Here is a 20,211-nt window from a genome sequence, read left to right as displayed (position 1 = left end):
CGTATATAGCTCATATAGCGCCATGCGTGCTTCATAGCAGTCAGGCAAGTCTGGGTATAAACCAACGGGCTACGTACGTTCACCTTAGTCATGGTTTACGAGTGGTCAATGATGGCCCATTAAAAAGGACCATTCTTTTCACCGAGCACAGAAAGAATTGCTGAATTTTCCCAATAGCTGAGGGTGCTGCTTGAAGCAAAAAATTAAATAGCTTGGCTGAAATGCGTCCCCGCATTAAAATTACGAAGCTCAATACAAATTGGAAGGCCGCCATAGTATACTTATTAAGCTGAAACGTTTGTTTCTGTCTTACGCAGTCATGCATTTACATGAGCAGGATCGGACTTAGAGGGCCCCAAGCCCCAAGTCGCGAGTAACTAACTGGCAGGCTGAGACAATTTTGCTCAAAATTCTAACAATGAAGGCAGACTCTGCTGCAAATGTGTCGTGTAGTTCGCCATTATAACCAAACTGTTTTGTATATCTTTGTAATGTACTACTCATAAGGTTGCTGAAAATCCGTCGACAGCCCACGACCGGTTTCGCCCTTTTCGGGGCTCATCAAGTAGGCGCAGTCCCCGGATTTCCATCAACCTTATGTTCTACTTGGAACCGATTTGCACGAAATAAGCGAATGTACACTCATTCGCAAACCAATTTGGTTTTTCTACTGGTTTGTCTGGCGAGACTCCTAGCACAAGCGCTTTGGTAGCATTGTGTTAGTTAAGTGTCGTTTCACACTACAATGCGAAGGAATTAACGAATGCTACCAATGCCCCATTGTATTGCTTCACAGGCGTGAAGATAGCATCGCGTACGGATCAACACGAACCTTCTTTTTTACCCACGTTGTATGCCTGTCAAACATACAAAATTCACGGAAACCTGGTGCAGTGCAAGCTCCATCTGCGATATTCTGTTTCAAGAAGCAAATACCCATTCGGAAGATTGTCGTGGTAAACTTTATCCGAACCGTATCCACAAATCACATAACAGTGTAAAATGCTCAACAATTTAAACCTCTGGAATAATGTCTGAATTCGAATGCAGTCATTTTTGTCCTCTCTCCTTGCCTCTCACTGTGCATTTAGTGAACCTGAACATTGTGATTATTAGGCTCGCACAATCTGTCGTCAGTGATTATCATTTTATTCCCCCCGATTCGTTTTATTCAGCTGAAGTCCTTCTCATTTTTATATCTTTCCCATGCAGAGGAGCACGGAACATTTAATGGATACGTCCAACACTCAAATTCTAACTGAGGGCTTTTTACAATTGGCTTATTCTTCACGTCTGCTGCTCTCAAGTACTTTTGTCCATTATTGCCATACAAAGTTCACAGTAATTCTTCCATTTGGGTGGAAAGTGACTCCAGGGTTTCAGCCAACAACATCTCTGTGGGCTAACGGTGACGAAAATGGAAGTATTACCGCTCATTCTACTCAAATGCACGGGTGTTGTTGACGCATCGTGCCATTCAAATGCGGTTCAACTGCAGTTATTGCTTGGGTCATTGAAGTGGTTTAGTAGGTGTTGCACATATCCCAGCATACTTGTGTGACTTTTATATGTACTAAACCGTCATTACTAATAAGTTCAGTAGGCAGATCCTCCTTAAGCGATTACTTGGGTATCTGAATACCCTACGGTAGAGGGGGACAAGGAAATAAAAAAAACCATACTCTCATTAAATTTTTTTACGGAATGAAGAGGCCGCATTTAGGTATGATTTTGTAGACACTGGTAGAAGTTCCTCCTCTTCTATGGACAGATAAGGGGAAAAGTGTGCAGCTTATAGTCACCCCAAATGACAGCCCAGTCGAAAAAAGTCCTCTGATGAATCCTTCGTTTTCTATGCAATACTCGGTTGTCAAGAATTGCGCCAAGGAGAAGTTGGTTCAACTGTTAACTTGAACAGCAGCACAGCAGCGGTCCTCCTACACTAAGTTTCATTATGGAACTAAGGGTTCTTTATTCTAGTTCTCCAACGTGTGCAAACATTAACGACAAGTGGGTTAGGACTACTACTACTCCTGAAACATTCATCCTAGACGCAATTTTCCGAAGTTCTGTATGAACGGGACAGACCACGGATACGACATGATTTTGGAATTTGCATAGTCTGAGAGATGTGCATGCTCAAAATGCTTTCAAGAATCCTACCTGTACAAGAACATAGGTCTAGAACAATCAGCCATCATTCGCTCAGTTACGTTTGACGTGATAAAACACGTGACTTCAATGGGGCCTGAAACCCAAACGTTTCTGCCATCGGCGAAGATTGGTAAACGTTTCAATTCATAGTCTTTGCACTGGTGTTTCAGTACAAATGGCTTAGAGACCGGGGGCTTCCCGTACTTTCATTTCAAATCTCAAATCTACATCCTGAAAACCTGACATGTAAAAGTTTCGTACGTAGCCTTGTGTTGGCCAGTATTTCAAGATTTCACCAGAAGTTTGGTTACTGGCCCTACTCCATCGGTATATTAAAGCAAGGCCTAACCTCGTTGCTACCGCAACCGCATTGCTCATTCGGACACCATTATATAGTATCAGTATTTGCACTTGTCAGCTTGGTGCCAGGACATACTTATCCTGGACACTGGAGCGACTGCTTCTTGTCATGTGAGTTGTGAATTACCGTCGTTACCGGGTTATCCCGTTTTGAGGCACTCACAGGCACACCGGTCGTGCCACTCGTGTTTTGTCACCCGTCTAGCCGGCATAGCGAGCGAGAGCTACGAGCACCGTTTCACTGCCTAGTCGTTATGTCATCCAGAGAACATGTGTGACCACTTGGCCGAGTTTCTTAATGACTCACCAGAATGGGGCGGCTAAATCGAGCTTGTATTCATCCTGGACTCGTGAGAATGGGTGTGCAACACGGCGAATGTTTGTGACCAACTAACAGGGTTATCCCGTTTAAGATGGCGATTGGAACTGTCAGTCCATAAAATCCGAGTAACCATCACTGCATTGTCGGGCGTGCACTTCCGCGTAATGCATTGCACCTGTAGTTTGTAGGCTTTGAGTTTGTGTTTTTTTTTATTTCCTTGTCCCCCTCTACCGTAGGGTATTCAGATACCCAAGTAATCGCTTAAGGAGGATCTGCCTACTGAACTTATTAGTAATGACGGTTTAGTACATATAAAAGTCACACAAGTATGCTGGGATATGTGCAACACCTACTAAACCACTTCAATGACCCAAGCAATAACTGCAGTTGAACCGCATTTGAATGGCACGATGCGTCAACAACACCCGTGCATTTGAGTAGAATGAGCGGTAATACTTCCATTTTCGTCACCGTTAGCCCACAGAGATGTTGTTGGCTGAAACCCTGGAGTCACTTTCCACCCAAATGGAAGAATTACTGTGAACTTTGTATGGCAATAATGGACAAAAGTACTTGAGAGCAGCAGACGTGAAGAATAAGCCAATTGTAAAAAGCCCTCAGTTAGAATTTGAGTGTTGGACGTATCCATTAAATGTTCCGTGCTCCTCTGCATGGGAAAGATATAAAAATGAGAAGGACTTCAGCTGAATAAAACGAATCGGGGGGAATAAAATGATAATCACTGACGACAGATTGTGCGAGCCTAATAATCACAATGTTCAGGTTCACTAAATGCACAGTGAGAGGCAAGGAGAGAGGACAAAAATGACTGCATTCGAATTCAGACATTATTCCAGAGGTTTAAATTGTTGAGCATTTTACACTGTTATGTGATTTGTGGATACGGTTCGGATAAAGTTTACCACGACAATCTTCCGAATGGGTATTTGCTTCTTGAAACAGAATATCGCAGATGGAGCTTGCACTGCACCAGGTTTCCGTGAATTTTGTATGTTTGACAGGCATACAACGTGGGTAAAAAAGAAGGTTCGTGTTGATCCGTACGCGATGCTATCTTCACGCCTGTGAAGCAATACAATGGGGCATTGGTAGCATTCGTTAATTCCTTCGCATTGTAGTGTGAAACGACACTTAACTAACACAATGCTACCAAAGCGCTTGTGCTAGGAGTCTCGCCAGACAAACCAGTAGAAAAACCAAATTGGTTTGCGAATGAGTGTACATTCGCTTATTTCGTGCAAATCGGTTCCAAGTAGAACATAAGGTTGATGGAAATCCGGGGACTGCGCCTACTTGATGAGCCCCGAAAAGGGCGAAACCGGTCGTGGGCTGTCGACGGATTTTCAGCAACCTTATGAGTAGTACATTACAAAGATATACAAAACAGTTTGGTTATAATGGCGAACTACACGACACATTTGCAGCAGAGTCTGCCTTCATTGTTAGAATTTTGAGCAAAATTGTCTCAGCCTGCCAGTTAGTTACTCGCGACTTGGGGCTTGGGGCCCTCTAAGTCCGATCCTGCTCATGTAAATGCATGACTGCGTAAGACAGAAACAAACGTTTCAGCTTAATAAGTATACTATGGCGGCCTTCCAATTTGTATTGAGCTTCGTAATTTTAATGCGGGGACGCATTTCAGCCAAGCTATTTAATTTTTTGCTTCAAGCAGCACCCTCAGCTATTGGGAAAATTCAGCAATTCTTTCTGTGCTCGGTGAAAAGAATGGTCCTTTTTAATGGGCCATCATTGACCACTCGTAAACCATGACTAAGGTGAACGTACGTAGCCCGTTGGTTTATACCCAGACTTGCCTGACTGCTATGAAGCACGCATGGCGCTATATGAGCTATATACGCTAGCGAAACACATGATTCAATTACCGACAGAACGCTTAACCAGTGTGATCTTCTCATTGATTTCAGGCTTCATCTGACAACCTCAAAAGTAATGCTGACCATATGTCAGCTCGCATTGTTTTTTTCAAACTGACTCTCATGAACACTTGTTTCGAACAATGGAGCACATTTTGATATAATAGATCTTGACAAAAATATTCACAGTCCAGTGAAGCCGATTGCCCCCAAGTGTTTTGTTCTCACGAGAGCATCGGCTTAGAACAACTGACGATCACACTTTCCAGAGTCCAGTAGGTTATCTTTTTACACTCGTTCAAAACAATGCATTGAAGAATCCTTGGTCTGTTCTTCCAGACACACGGCTTCAAGCGGCTCCAAAGTAAAAGTCAAGGGGACTGATTTTCAACGATCTGGGTAGCCAATCAAAAAGTTCCGATCGACTGATTCATCTACATCAGAATGTTTCACTCAGATGTTTCGGGGTCTCCGGATGTTATTTGGCGAATTGCCATTATGTTGGAAATAAAAATTACTTGTTATGTTAGGTACTTGCAGAACTTTTTGATGTTGCAGCCAATGCTAGTATGCAGAAGCTACGGTGAACAGATGTTAGATGTTGAAGGCGGAGCTTACCATTTAGGATATACGAAGAGAAAAACGATGTGAGGAAATTTTTCCGAACTGCTACTCCAAACCTTCAGGTTAACTATAAATTGAGTGCGGCAAGGTCGGTGGTGACGCTAAAAGTACCTAGGCAATGTGTCAGATCGCCAAAAATCGCGCCATTTTGTTTGCATTGTAACATCACTACAATCGTCGCCTGCACTAGTCTATGCAATGTCACATACACCAATTTACCGTGGACATCGGAAGATAAGATGGTGGTTTCTTCGATTTTCGGTGTGATGTAAGGTGTAAAATGCGGCTGCTACCACGCAAATTTGCTGTGGCAAACACAGATAAGTTGATCTTTACACTCGCGCTTTGTCATTCTTCTAGCCAGCACACACAGTGAGAGCAACAAGTACTATTTTGTTGCCATGCCATCCAGAAAACCTGTGCTCTCACTCAGCCTGGTACCGGTATGACTCACAAAAGAGGGTTGGCTGGACTCAGCTGAACTCGATCCTGTACTCCGAAAAATTTGCGTACAGCAGTGTTTATTGCACGTGCCGAAGGGGAATACAATCAACATATTTTTGATGTCCAGGTCATTCATAAACGTACACATTTTGGCCATTGGATTGTGGACTTTGGCGACTTTCCATGAGAACGACAGACATTCTCCGGACTATCTCTCTTCTCTTGATTCATTCTCACCTCTTCTTTCACGGAGTAACACCATTATTTAAACTTAGCACTCCATTGTGGATGAATCTCGCTGTCTGTTTCCGAATAGCACGAATTCGACCTATACACTGATCGCTGAGAATAATAACTATGAACTTTAGAAGATGTTGCTGAACACTAAAAATCAAGGGAAGATTCAATGGTTTGAAAATAATTATTTACACTGACGGTGATGTTGGACCAAACACTCCTATCCAGATAGCAATATCGTCACATGCTAAACATTATGCGGATATACATGCTAACGAACATAAGGGCTGAACGTCGTTGAGGTTCACAATCGAGCCTACTATAAGTGAATGATGCCGCAACACCAAAAGAGAAGACAATCCAAAGGTGGGCTCATTCAGCTTTGGTTAAACAAGTCAAATTGCTACCTGAATTTCTACGACAGAGTAAGTGTGCAGTGTGCTCTATCGTACTGAGTATAAACGAAGTACCTGACAGCCGAATATGTGACGATAAAATAGAAACACATTTGCGACATTCCCTTTCGATTTCTTTGAAGGGCCAGTGTCCACTTTCCTCGACTTCTTCATTCCTCGTTGAATTTCTTGAGCTTCCCCGAAAAGTTAGTGTGAACTCCCTGGTGTAAGTCACTCCTGGTTAACCATCGTGAATTCCTTTTGAAAAATTTAGCTCGTTCCTAGATGAGTAAACCACATATCAAGTGTGGTCACGGGCGGATGATTCGACCGTGTAATACAGTGTATAACGGATCATCGCTAGAGAAACATTTGTGAATTTAGACGAGGTTAGGATAACTGTCCGAATGCCGAATATTCTGTCAAAGATAAAAACAGTTTGCCGACACAAAAACAACGTGACCTTTTCAAAGGTTTCATTCATCCAGACACAATATTATCAACTAAGTCCAAGGAGTTAGACTGGGGTAAAGACATTTAAACGAGTCAAACTCTGCATTTGGGTAAGAAACATTCCTCGCCGCTTATAACGTAATCATGGTCGGTTTGCAGTTTTCGAGTATTGAACTGACTAACTTAGAGCAGCGAGCCCAATCTTACAGAAGGGCTCCCAATATTTATAACAAGATGGACATGTTCTCAAATACGTCCTTCTTACACTTTCGTACACCAAAGTATCCATACAATCAGAACAGTCACTATTACTGCTTATTTGATGAAAAGTGCTCTCGTACGTCATATGTCGCGTACAAAGCTTACCTAGTTTTAGACTTTTAGGTTCTATGGTTATTCAAATAAGTGAAAATTTTCAACCCTTAGTGATGTTTAAAAAGAGGGTAAGTCCCTTTCAAGTTTGCTAATTTGAGAAAAAACTTATCAAAGTGAGAAAAAATATTATAAGACGACTAGTGACTTTTATTTACCACGACGGAATTATCAATAATTCTGTGAGAAAAGCCTGAACTGCTGCAGTAAAATATCGTTAGGAGAGGTTGCTTGTATTCTGCAAACGGTTTCCTTAAAGCTCTGTACCATTGTAACTAGAATACTTCTGATAACGTTTAGAAGGATGCGTTCAATTCCTTGTGCGAAGCCTTGGCGTTAAAAGCTATGTATAATTGGGAAGACTCAAGTTTTTCTTTCGTTACTCATGTTGGAGTTGTCCCCCAATGCTACTGAAGCACAGTTGGGTAAGTGATGAAAAAATGAACACTTACAACAATAAGTGGACATCTTGAAATGAGTATTTAAGCAAAATTACTATTGCACCTGTTTTTCACTAAAACATTAAAATTTGTGAACGGAAAACGCACAATTCGCGCAATACACAAGAAGCGAGTCTACTTTAGTCTTCCCTATAAAGGTAGTAATCACTGAACTGATTTCTGGAGGAATAATCAATTATGTAGAGCCTATATATATGGCGTTCAAAACTAGTCAGATTTTAGTTTCTCTTCGGAAATGCGGTGGCAGCTGAAAGGCAGCTATTACAACCAGCCTTATTTGTACTCGTTCGCATGTTAGTCTCGAGCATCGCATACTGGTCATTCAACAAGACGTTTGCCCGACGGAATAGGTGGACACCGCTCCAGTTCGCTGACACCTGGAAGTTTCGAATTCAGTGCCATTGCTATGCATTTAGCTAAAAGTCAATCACATACTGGGTGAAGGCAGAGTTTTTCACACTGGTAATTCTTGTGGCCAAAAATACTCACGCGAACATTTAACCTGTTCTGGCACACAGATAGTTCTTCACTATAGAGTATTTCTGGCAATGACCTGAAACTTCCATCACAATGAAGGCTTTACTTCCAGCCTCCTTTGTGCATTCCTTGTTGGGCCTTGTTCCCACATATCATATGAGTGGTAGCCAGAGGACCAATGGAAGAAAACAGGACCTCTTCACTTCACCGCGTCTCCTAATGTCCATGTTTAATAATGACCAAACAAGGAAGATTGTTAATATCTCAAACCTGTGGAGCAATGAGATTACTTTAACTTACTAACCAATGTGGGTCACTACACTATGTAATTACTGAAACAGACTTTTAACAAAAAGTTCTCTGCATGTCACAATCAGACTAAGTTATATAGCGATGGACTCAGTCGGTCCTATTTGTAAGTTAACTTCCAAATTGCGATAAACTACTGCGTGATTTGTATAGGAAACGTCATTGCTGACATCATACCAGGCTTTTACGTTGACATCTGAGTAGTCACCGGCGAAGCCATGTCTCCTTTTGAAATGACTCTGGAGTATAAGGATGCTATTCATACAAATAAATGTTCACGAAGATTTACCTCGGTACGCTTGAGGGTAACATCCATGTACGGTTCACAGAGGCTTCCCTCCTGCGCTTGCGCCATTTTGATTTGTGCCTATCCTTTGATGGCCAGGCTGTTATCCGGGACTGAATGGTATTACAAAACGACTTGTCGCTCCTTTGTTTATGTTGAGTCCAGCGCATTATCTATGATAACATCTGCCGTCGATCAACAGGTGCGATGTGCCGATGTGCTTTTCACGAAACCACGAAGTAAAAGGGGAAGAGCTTTTGGGACGGACATATCCAGAGTTGCCACCCCTGTTCCAACACCTCACTAATTGTTTCCAGGTTGAAGAATGTCTCCACTGTCGGGCAGGCAGCAACGAGAAAGGGGGAACCGGTTCTTTTACCCTCATCAGTTAGGTTCCGATTCAATCACACTGGCTTGTCCTTGCATCGTTCCACTTCACTCATTCTGAGCAGCGTGGGTGGCGATAGCTTTACCACCTAGGTTGGCTAGTTTGCTATTGGGTGGATATTCAGAAGACAACCAATCAGGATGACTTTAGTTCAAATGCGCCAGCTCACTCAGTTTTGGTACGACCACGCCCAAACCCATCCGCGACGTTTCTTCCCTACAGCCCTTGATTGCTTTTTTGCTTCCTTCTGTCCATGACATTCACTGGTCGTGCATACTGCAAATTTGCAACTGATTAGTTGGCAGACGAGACTCTTCCCTCCAATGGACTCTAAGTAGTAAGTTTGAAAAACTAACTGCCGCGTGAGGGATATGTCGGAAATGTCGGAAATGTCGTTTGGGAAAAACTTCTTGGTACAAAAAATCAAAACCGAAATCAACCACAAACCAATCCCATTCATATTAGGTGATCTAGTTAGTGAATGCTAACAGAAACTATCCGAATGACCACTAGAACGTCTTGGTTGTCTGCTGTTGTTGGTGCTTGCTGACCTGACCCGAAAAGCCCAGGGTAAATAATACAAACAAAATAACAAAAGTTTACGGATTTATATATCCAACCGAGCCAGCGCTGTTTATGGCGACACTATTGTTCTTCACGTTGATCCAGTGAAATATCCACACTTGTCATGTTTTTCTTGTGCACTGCCCACATACTATAGATGGTTGAATTTTGAAGCTTTGTTTAATTTAGTATTCCGTGCCTCCACTTATTCAAAAAAAATTTCTGCAAACAACACTCATCTTCATACCAATTAGGCTTTGACGCGTGGATAACCTGAAACCCAGATGAATCACTCTTTTATGACATGCTTAAGCAGACTAATGTGCACTACCAGGGCCACTCGCGTTTCAGTTGGTACAATATTCAAGATGTCGCAATAGAAAACACTAATCCTAAGGTTACTGAAACCTCTTTGACAGCCAACGACCGGAAAATCAGGAACTGTGCCTATCTGATGAGTCACAAAAGGGCGATACCGGTCTTGCTAACAGTGAGTAACCAGTACACCACGCACTGATGCGGTCACCCCGGTTGGGGACAAATTATTTACAGCGAAACCGCCAAGCTCAAAATAAGAAAAATAGTCATCTGCATGTCCTGAGCCATCGATATTCCTCTCTACGGCAACCTACTACTGACAAATTATCGGAATATTACTGGAACTCGTGAGGCTATGATAACCAACAACAAGGATAAAGAAGCTCCTCGAGTGTTAGGTATAGACTGATCCGACCTTCAGTGCGAACCTTCGTTTGAAGTCAGACTTTACTCGGCAGACACCAATCATCCACATTCAAGGTGGACAGTACACTGAACTACTCGCTGTGACCATAGATTGCAACAAGACAAACAAGCATGCCGTGGTCAACAATCCATTCAAGGAGGAACAGAATGCAGTCCGTTCAGATGGGACCCCGGACTGGATTCATGTAGCACAGTATTGGTTTGGTGCGCTGTCCGTCCGACTGCAACGGGTGAGCTTAGGATTGACCGTGCATGTGTACATGTACACGCATACTCACGGCTGTGGCATGGAATAACGAATACATCCGGGAGTCCGAGGAATACGCTGGTTAAATGAAAATACATGTAAGTGAACACGGCGATTGAAGACAAGCGGACAGAAATGTTGGGCTGGAATTCCAGAGATATAAATGGGAATCACATTAGACACACGGGTTGAGGTTCCAGTTGGTATTGGTAAATGCTACATATTGAGATTGAGAATGCTTGCCAGGTATCAAGATCTGACCTGGTAGCAATATACTACCCGACACACATACACAAGGAGACAGAGAGCGTAGACAGCCGAAAATTGAACTTATAAGTAATATTTGGTAAAAACTCGCCGGGTTCACTGCTGAGCCAATTTATCTTCGGACAAAGGGGTTAATCAGATCTATTTTATTGGTTATGAGGTTTATTCAGCGTCAACAAGCGCTATCTCTCCGAACAAGTGGACTAGATCAAGGTTGTTTTGACGACTAAGCCTTACGACTGATGAGTATGGGCAAAAAGAAGAATGAATTTCCACTGGGTTTAGAGTCTTGATTTCCCGGTTTGAGGCATTTTATTTGATTGTAATCCTTTGATGTCATTAATGGGTTCCATTGACCTTTGTTGTTCATTAAACAACAATTTCGTCAGATGGCAAGGGAGATTTTGGCTCAGTAGGTCCTTGTATTCCAGATCCAAACTTCTATCGGTGACCTCTTCATTGATGAGCAAACACCGCGATGTGTGAATTTGGGTGCAGTAAACCCCCTCACCCACAATTATGCCAATTCCGCGCGCCCTGTTCTTTTTCCACGCTTGAATGCTTGGCCAGTGGTTGTTATGGGAGGAATGGTAATACTCGTTGCAAACTTCCATACTTTTCAGATTGTCCTTCGTCCAAGTGCCTTACACATGGCCAAACATCATCGAGTTAAGCTGTGAAAGTCCAAGTGTCGTGAAACATGTAGGACTCACTTAGATCTCCGTGAAGTCTCCTCTAATAAGGCAAAAATACTATGGATGGGCAATCGAATCCGGTTAAAGCTTCTTTCTATGAAAACCATATGTAAAACTGGGGATATCGAGAGCCTAACTGAAAAATCTTATTCTTGGGAGAAAATAATAAAACAAAAATAATGAAAAGGAAAAAAACGTAAATTTCGGTGCCATCTCTTTTAGAGCGTCACGTCCGTTATGAATGTCTGTACCTCAGTAACACACTACTATAAAAGTGCCCACCTTCCGAAAATGGATATGATTTGAGTATAGCAAGACTACCAAGAATTCTGTCATCCAGACCACCAACTACAGGTAGAGCGATTCGAACTGTGAGGTAGGCACCCTAGACTGGTCTCATGAAAAAGATAGCCAGATAGACAGCATTAACGGAAGTGTAATTAAATCCACCCTGTATAATGTATCACTAAGCGAGCCAAATAAATGGGCCCAGATTCTCTCACATTGTTTTTGTACTGTTCTTCTCATAATCACTCTTCAAGTACCAAGTGACGCTTCATGAGAAATGGGAGGGGGTATGGCAACAAATAAACTGGGTGGCTTGGTTTTCATGCAGTAAATATTTGCAAATGTCGAACGCGCGCAGACCTATTGAAGACGTGAACATACAAATATCTTTGAAGCACATATGGGTTGTCTCGTGACTCGCTTGTTTCCGGACACGTGGCCTTAGATGAGGAATGATAGCAGGTCCACTTACCAGTGGAACCCTAATTAATCAATCTTATCTAAGGTTATTGCAAGTTCTGGGAGGTTACAAGTAATGCATTCGAAAAAAGCAAGTGTGAACACAGTTTTACAGCATGATGAGCAAGAACATTATCGTATGCATGGCAGAACGGCACATGCTGGTTTTTCGCTTGTATCGTTCATTTATCTGTGCGCCTCCTGAAGAAAAGTGGTCAATTGTCCCATGTGTTGTAACTGGTTCTAAAAAGTAATAAAAAGTTTGACAAAGCTTGACAAAAGCGAGTGAATAAACACATTCACCGTTTCATAATTCGCAGTTGTGCAATGTGATAATACACACTGTACCAATTGATTTAATGAAGCGAGGGACTCATTTCAAAAGTAATTGAAGTGCACATAAGGAATGCGGTGTTTCTTCGGTCATTTGGGATTTTTCGAAACGATTGGATGGAATATAAGTTGCTGGATGTGACGGTGAGCCTGAGGCAAGTTATGACAACTGAAGTGGGAGAATGTGACCACACACTCTCTGACACAGGTTGCGCAACGAATCTGATAAAAGCCCCAATAACGGGTCTAATCGTCACCGTTATTGCATCTAACGTGCTATCTGCAAATCTCGAGATCACCATTCTCAGGAAATGAACTTCTACCTTCGTACGAGACGTGAAAAATTGGTAAACGTGGGAAAGAGTTACTAGTGACCTATAAGCAATGGTCCAACAAAATCGGGGTGCTTGTTGACCGCGTAACTAAGTAATAACCCTAGCTACAATATGACTGATTAGTGCACAGGGTGTACACATCTTTGGCGGATCATATAAAACCTATAGTTTTCAGTTAATTAAACTCATTTTGAAAGTAGTGTCGTATGATGAAGAAGTAAACAACTCACCAGTGGTCGGCTTTTCCACCAATAGCAAGGGTGGAGTTCGTACAGATCCCGCATTTACACGCACCAGAAAAGTGTCCATCTGAAAAGTATAGTCTGTTTTGCTTGGAAGCACGTTACTTGTCTCCCTGTCCAGCTCACTTACCTTAAAATTCAGCTTTGCCGTCATTCGTCAAATTACCTTTGGAGACTACTGGATAAGAACATAGATGATTACTGAATTCAATCAGAATGTAAGGATACCACTACCATGATTTGTTTGAATTGCTTTTCTGAACACACTAGCTTGTTGCGCAAGATTTTTTAAGCGTCACTTCAAGCGATGGATCTTACATAGTTTTAGACCCCACAGATTCATATGCTAGCCTAGGCCATAAAAAAGTCATGGAAGGTTTCAGGATCAAGGGTCCATTGTAGAGGTTTATTGAACCCCGTTTTCATGTACAATGTGGCGCATTGTGGCAGTGGGTTAAACACGGCATCCGGTGAATCCATGCTAGATGGTCATTAGCGGCAAAATTTATGCTTATGTTTTGATGGACTGGACTAATTTACATTTTATACCATCACTTTCGAGACGGAACACAGGTGCTACTCAGTTTTGTGTTGTTATTGTGAGAAATAAAATATTACAAAGGCTACATTTTATTAGTCGTTACCGTAGAATCTTCTTGATTCATATCGTATACGATACGACCGCATACACACACTGAATATGCAACTTTCCATCAGGGGTAGAGAACAAATTATGTGATCCAATGAAGCAGATTTACCTCTCATTTAGCCACCTTGCTAACAGGGAATAATTGTCTTCACTTCGCGCGTTTTCTACGCGCAGCCAGTGTAGGCACCACCGTCAGGGAAGATCAGCTTCACCTTATTACCGCAGGCCCTCTAATCTGGGCACTTAATTTATTACTAATATTGGCAAATCCTTTGTGATGCCTGATTTAATTCCGCTCCATTTTTGCCATAAATTTTGGCTGCTTTGATACCGTAAAGGAAGGAAATTTTTGCTGAAAAGCCCATTCTACATTCCAGAGAACGGGTTGGCTATTTTTTTGAAGGCGGTGTCTGGAAGATCATTGTTCTTTTAAGTTAGGATTGATTAGTTCCTGGGAAATTCGTCAGAAAGTAAGTATTTAGGTCGTAAAGCCTCAAACATAACAGAGGTTATAAAAATGCCATCCGACTGTGTAAAAAGGCTCAGCTTGCGAAGAGAGCAAACATCTATTTTAACCACTTTGTAATAGGCTAGAAGTGTTTTAACAGAGTGATGCCTCCGAAGAATCATGAATAGTTGAGTATATGGGCACTCGGATAAGAAGAGGAGTTATATATCACAAATTCTATTGCGGATAAGGTGTAGTTGACCCCTTCTATTGCACCGAACTTTTGCATTTGCCTTTAGCTGACACGGACCAAGTAAGCACCTTGATGACAGCGCTATGGCCTGAGAACGAAGGGAGTTTGTGGTGCGCTCACTGTGTTTTCAACCCGTAAGATGTGTGCAGTCAACTGCGGCCTCCATCTAATGAACATCAAATCACTGTAGCCGACGATGGAGTTTGTATAGTTGAACTTACAGGCCCCGGGTCTGAAAAGCCTAGCAGCGCTGTAGGCGAAGAATCAGACCCGTCGTGGCTTGTGAATAGCAACAAATGAACAGTGTGGCGCGTGCGAAATGTGTTAAGGCTAAATAGGATGTTTCGGGATGTCTCGGAACATAGACGGTATACGCAAGTCAGTCCACACCGGTCGCACGGACAAAGGCCTATGGCTCTCTGACTGCTTGGCAATGGAAAATGATCCCATAAATATTTGGTTTGATTCACAACTAAAAGTTTTCCTGGTGTACATGTTTAAACACAAGTATTTTGTAAGGTCTATATCGAATAATTTTCGTGACGCAGTTGTGGCGTCAACTAACCAACCCTTAACCAACCCTCAAAGGCCTTGGTTACACGCCAAACCAAGGAAGTATAACGATGAAATTCAACAAAATACGGTTGTTAAATTCACCATTAAAGAGAAAAGGAATATAACATCATAGTATGAGCGGGCTTTCACCAGCGTTATAAGCAGGCCGTAGTTTTTGTTCCAACACTTCAAGGTACCAAATGGAACCAAAACCAAATGGAACTGCTCGTTCCATTGCTATTAGTCCATGGGCCTGAAGCAATCCCACGCGAGTGATAATGAAAGACAGTCCAGTAATGGAAGTAATAGAAAGGATAGTGTTCGAGATGATGGTTGTTTTCCTGGAGTGGTGGAGGTCCATCTCAGTGTCAACATTAGCAATGCTTCTACGCAGTTGGCCGGAGAATCACTGAATGCAGTTCTCACTCTAGACGATTGGGCTATATTTCAATTGATACGTATTTGTTTGTTATACCGTCCTCAAATAATTTCTACGGGTGAATTGCAGTGTGGCTGTATGATGCAAGCACAGGAAATAACCCTAATTAGAATGACTGGTCGAAACCCATGATGGGTTCGATAACGTCTAGCTATCATCGAACTACGAGGGTACGTGTCTCCTCGGGCAATAGGTCTTAAGCATAGATGTCACTTTAAAACTAATGACACGTGTGCTGGCGGTCGATGGTCAATGTATGTTTTTTCAAGCACATTTAACAACCTCGAAATCTTGTTCATGCCAGCTAGGTACACCGACGAAAACGTTAACCAGAAATGTAGTCCATCTACTTTGAAAGCCAACATTGTCATAGTAGCTCAGCCGGGAATACCTTTTCTCCAGTCATTGCCACTGGCCCTGGAGCACTAAGTGTTTCCGAATGGTAGCATATAGTATCAGGGATAACAGTGCAATTGTGCATCAAAATGAACTTGGGCGCGACTATTTTAAAATAGTGAGGGATATCTACCAACACCTTTCTCCTACCCCGAGATCGGGATGTTATTAGAATCTAAACAGCATTTTGATAGTCCCAAAAATATGTATTATTATTCATACCATGGTAGTGTTACACCCAAAAGCAATCAGGCGATTTACTATTGGATACTTAGGAAGTAATACATAGACTTCACTAAAAAGATAATCCGAAAATAACTCGGCCACATAACAACTGTGCTCCGACCGGATAGGTCCGACTGTCAAAACCTTGATTGACTTTGATCCATATGCTAACACTTTGGAGGAATCAGGGGACTTTGAGGGTTGGAAGCAATAGATATGGGAGAATATTCTAAGTAATACATCACCAGTGGGTGCTGAGAACAGTGCTCAGTTAACCTGTGCATTGCTGCGTGAGATTTTTCTTCTGCAATAGACGTATTTATGGTCTATTCAACTCTGAGAAAAATCCAGTGCGCGTCCAACCTTAGATTGCCTAAGGGATATCCAATGTCCTTTTCAAATTACAGACTCCATACCCATAGACTCAACACCACATCCGACGGATCTGAAAGCAGACTGAGTAAGTCGAAATCCAGTTCCATTACCCTATTTTACTACGCTTTCCACGGCGGTGCACATGAGGAAACCCCCGGGGAAGAATGTAGAGTGATTAATCTATCAGTAAGTTTGTTTATAAACACAGTCTCTCCCTAAACTTTCTCCATTTATATTGTTTGCATAGCTAGAGATGAACTGATAGAAATTCGGTTTGAATTAATTGTCACTACTTATGACTTAGCCTTACTTAGCTGTTGGTTTACAGAATCGTTTGTGAAGGCAGGCAGTTTGATTACATGATTAAGTGTTTCGTTTGCGATCCTTCAACGTGTCCGGACACGCAGGTCGGTAATTGTTGTATTTTATGAGCCGCACTCAGCTATTCCTAAACTTTCTCATTAACTTTGGTCCAACAGCATTTACGCAACAAAAGGCCAAACGAGACAGTCGTAAAATGAGGGCTTCCTGGTTAGAGCCGTCCTTTCTTCAACGGAAAAACATGGAAATGAAGGGTGCTATCATATGGGGGAGTCTAAACAGAAAGAAAGAGAGAGAAGAAGAATGACATTAGCTTTTTCCTGAGGCCAGGTCAGTGGTTACATAGGTCAGCAGCCGGTCTGTCTTACTTTTATATGAATATTAGTGTGTTCCGACTGCCCCACAAACAAATAAATAACCTAGCAGCATAAAGGTTCATGACTAGTTCATTTGAGAGCCTGTTAAATGAGGAGCCAGTCAATACCGGAATAAGCAGCGTTAACCTGTGTAACATGAGGCATAGTATCTTGTCCAGGTGCAGATTAATCACGTTGCTAATCAACTGCTGTATGGCACGGTCTTTAGCTAACAACTAGAAAGTTTGAGGAGAAACGCGCAATAGACATTGTTGTTTCTGGTAAACAATCATGGGGTGTTGAGCGTCTTCACGGCACTGGCTGTTTCCTCACTCTGCGTTGATCGTCTCTTGCACACCCATTCACAGTCGATTCCGGGAGGATTACCGTCGGATTGATCACTATATGGGAACATCTGAAGGAAAAGTATGGGAGCGTTTGGCAAGTGCTTTTCTCTTACCTCATCCGGATCCACTAACGAATGCTTATCCGCTGATGAGATCAAGGCCATCCGTTGCCCTCATCTTTGCAGCTTATGCGGTGGGTGTGTGCGCCTAGTGAAACAAGTTGTCGAGAAAACGTTACGAAATGTGGCCTAAGGGCACAAAGTCCGGAAAAATGACCACCTCATATAGATAGACGAACTACTGGGTTTTTTATTAGGATGAAATCCTTATAAAGGCTTTTGAATCACCTCTCTCCTACCGAATAATAGTAGTAATGACGAAGCAGTGGAGTTACATGGAATAAGAGTTCAGCGGAAGCAGGGGCCGAATGCGGGTTTCCATCAGATAGTCACTGGAGGAAAAGCACACATTGCTGGTCATTGTCGAAGTACGTGCCACCAAGGGAACTGAATAGCTTTGATGTCCTTTCATGCAACACACAAGTGCAGACACCCAGTCTACCTTCTCAAAGTACATCACCGGCAGATTGTCTGAATTTTGAAAAATGATCCAGGGGCTCCTGAGGGTTTCGATAATAGTACTGAGAAGTTGCAACCATCACTACTTAATTTGCAGCCCCTTTCTGCACTTCTCTACCCTTGAAGGTTTATTCTGATCTAAAACCAGACTGAAAGATGTAGAAATTATCTTTACGAATTAATCCGATCATATTTGCCCCCAACGAACACAAGGTCTACAAAGCCTGCAAAATTTCCAGGCGATATAACACGTTCAACGATGAATGAATTTGCCAGTAATTAGGCAATTGCCCCAAGGTTAAGTACACTCAGTTTTCAAAGATGTCCCAAATAACATCAAGAAAAACTCGGGGTCATATGGGTTGATAAACATGTCTCCCTGTTCAGATTTTACTCTCATCATCACAGCACGCCGGAAGGCAACTCGAACACAAGGTCGTTAACAACACATTCTGAATCTAGCTACTGGACATAATGCACAACAACTAGCATGGTGGGAACGTTTTGCTCGTTTTGTTCATTAGGGATAAGTACAGGATAGCGCAGTAAATGGGAACGCAGTCACGAAGGGCCTACAAAGCCACTCACTATTTGTTTACTTTACATGGATCCCTGCCACAGTTGATAGTGACTAGGGCTTTGTTAATCCTCGCTGCGCAAAACCTGTAAATAGAAAACCATTTCTCAGGATCATTAGGTAGTCGCAGTCCCCGATTTTTATCAACATTATGTTCGACCAAATTGAACAAATTTCGACAAATTCGCTTATTTACCTATCAATTATTTTCCACGAAAGACTCAACTGGATCTCTGTTTTATGGTGTTTTCAGCTAAAACTCGGGGCTGCGCCTACCTGATGAGCCTCAAGAAGAGCAAACTCGGTCGTGGGCTGTCGAAGAGTTGTCAGCAACCTTGGTAGCAGTTATGGAAATATACCGTGATATCTCGAAAACCGTACCAACTGAAAAATGAGATGGCGTTTGTCCAGCTCATCCACTTGAAGAATATTGTATACGAGAGATTAAGCCAAGTCTCTTGTGAAGAACTAATTGATTTGAAAATAAGCAGTTGTGCATAGGAATTTCAACAGGATAGAATAGTGCTGAAAAGAGAGGAAACAGATTACTGCTAATTACGACTAGGACAGAAGGAGTTTTGCGTAGAGCTATTTGCCCGCCTCTATTTCAAAAGAAAGTTCAAAAGTTAGCAGAGTAGACAGCATATCCAATGCTTGTCACTATATTGTCTATATCCAGATTATTTGGTAAAATTCTTCGTCAAAACACAGTTTTCTTTAATTAGTATCAGAGGGTGGACGTAACAGCCACCTATGAACAAATGGATTCTTACCCAACACCTACCACGTCGTCATTGTTCAGTCTCGAAAAGGGCTTTTTGACGCAAGAACAATGTCTGAGACCGGTGTGGTTTTCGCCCCTCTTGTGGAACGGTTAAACCAGTGCTCATAGACAGAAACCGCCTTTTGGTTTCTATTTGCCCATCTTGTCGACTTGACATGCAATTAATTTCCACGCTCCAATTAGCCATCACGCCCAGCAAGGTGAATGTCACATCAGTCGGATTGTAAGATAACTCAGGGACACCAACCTTCAATCCTCTGGGCACAATCTGGGAACAAGCAAAGCACTGGGCGAGTGGTGCGCTTGGTTGAACAAGTCCAACGAATCCCAGGCTAAAAAGTGATTTTGGACGTGCATGCTTGCCTGCGTATGTGCATGCAAGAGATAGTCAAGTGGGGGTGAGCGGATTGATGAATATCTCGGTCAACGAATCTCAGCCTACACGAGACAGTGCAACAGTTCTCTGAACTACCGGGCTGAAACGTAACTAACGGAATAGTAACCTGACAGGCCCTGAAATTGAATGTCATCTGAGGCATAAACTGAGCTGTCCATCA

The sequence above is a fragment of the Opisthorchis viverrini genome (genome assembly GCF_000715545.1).
Source record: "Opisthorchis viverrini unplaced genomic scaffold opera_v5_532, whole genome shotgun sequence".
Classification (NCBI taxonomy): domain Eukaryota; kingdom Metazoa; phylum Platyhelminthes; class Trematoda; order Opisthorchiida; family Opisthorchiidae; genus Opisthorchis; species Opisthorchis viverrini.
This window is presented reverse-complemented; position numbering follows the sequence as displayed.